The sequence below is a fragment of the Neovison vison genome, chromosome 7 (assembly GCF_020171115.1).
Source record: "Neovison vison isolate M4711 chromosome 7, ASM_NN_V1, whole genome shotgun sequence".
NCBI lineage: Eukaryota > Metazoa > Chordata > Mammalia > Carnivora > Mustelidae > Neogale > Neogale vison.
Window position 1 is genome coordinate 193607043 of NC_058097.1, and position 1903 is coordinate 193608945.

Here is a 1903-nt window from a genome sequence, read left to right on the forward strand (position 1 = left end):
TAACTATCATCATTATGATTCATATATGATCCTCATTAGAGGACCTTTAAGTGCACAAAAGTAAAATATTTGTATCCTCACCCACTCCCTTATAGGGCAGAGAGACTAAGTCTTTAAGACAGTAAATAACTCATCCTAAATCATTGAATTACTGAATCTATATGCAAACACCTACAACACACATATATATAATATAGCTATATCTACAGTAATAAAGCCACACCAAATGAAATAGTCCTGGTCCCCTATGCATGCATGTATGCATGCATAGAATTGTATTCACATGAAGGAACATAAATATATTGGTTCAACATCTAAACTGTCTCTATATTTTGAAGGCTCAATGAAGGAGGACATTCCCTTTGTTCCTCTAAAAGTACAAGTTGCCTTTAAAGCATTTTTAGTCGCTTGATGGCTGAAGCCACTGAAAGTGAGTTAGAACCCACTCAGCTGTCAGTTTCCAGGTTACAAATCTGTTTCTATTCCTATCAGAACACAGAGTTGCAAATCAATTATAAGGATAAGAGGAATAAAGACACTTTATAAATGAATGTATCTCCCATAATATGAAGCAAACTCACCAAATTAAATACAGGTTGAAAAAGTTCTGGATGGTTTGTAATTAATTACCTGTAATTCTACACGGGCATCTCAACCAAGCAAGGAACACCTAGTGAACTGCACACCTTTTGTGTTACCTCACAAGGCAAAAGCTACTGTTACTAACTGCCTCTTCCACTACCCTGCCTGGGACACTCATATTCAAGCATGCATGAAGTCCTCTTGGAAACCCTAATCTAATTCAACCAGACAGAGTTAATCAGAGTCCCTTCTGCTGAATCATTTTCATCCTTTGAACATACTCAATTTTTGTACTTATATGTGTGTGTGTATTAGTTATGAGTCTGTCTGTCCAATGGCTTTGGGTTTCTAGTGATCCTGCTGTATTTGTTTTCCCATTCTCTACCACATAATAAACACCATTAACCATTGATTTAAAAACTCAGGATAGGGGCGCCTGGGTGGCTCAGTGGGATAAAGCCTCTGCCTTCGGCTCAGGTCATGATCCCAGGGTCCTGGGATCGAGCCCTGCATCCAGCTCTCTGCTCAGTGGGGAGCCTGCTTCCTCCTCTCTCTCTGCCTGCCTCTCTGCCTACTCGTGATCTGTCTGTCAAATAAATAAATAAAATCTTGAAAAAAAAAAAAAAAACTCAGGATGCCTGGGTGGCTCAGTTGGTTAAGCCGCTGCCTTCAGCTTAGGTCATGATCCCAAGGTCCTGGGATCAAGTCCACCTCAGGCTCCTTGCTTGGTGGGGAGCCTGTTTCTCTCTCTGCCTCTGCCTGCCACTCTGCTTGCTTGAGGGCTCTCTCTCTCTCTCTCTGACAAATAAATAAATAAATAAATAAAATCTTTAAAAAAAAAACTCTGAGTGAAATCAGTCAAGCAGAGAGAGTCAATTATCATATGGTTTCACTCATTTGTGGAGCATAACCAATAGCATGGAGGACAAGGGGTGTTAGAGAGGAGTAGGGAATTTGGGTAAATTGGAAGGGGAGGTGAACCATGAGAGACTATGGACTCTGAAAAACAATCTGAGGGGTTTGAAGTGGCGGGGGGGTGGGAGGTTGGGGTACCAGGTGGTGGGTATTATAGAGGGCACAGCTTGCATGGAGCACTGGGTGTGGTGAAAAAATAATGAATACTGTTTTTCTGAAAATAAATAAATTGGGAAAAAAAAACTCTCAAATAAACCTTCCTATTTCCTATTTTTCTTAAGGTTTAAGCTCAGATTAAGAAAAAATTCACCCTCATGCTAGCCATAATTTTAGTCAAAGAATATAGTCCAGCAAAATCATTTACTCTCTAATTGCTTCTTTTTTCTAAACAACACTGTTTATGGCT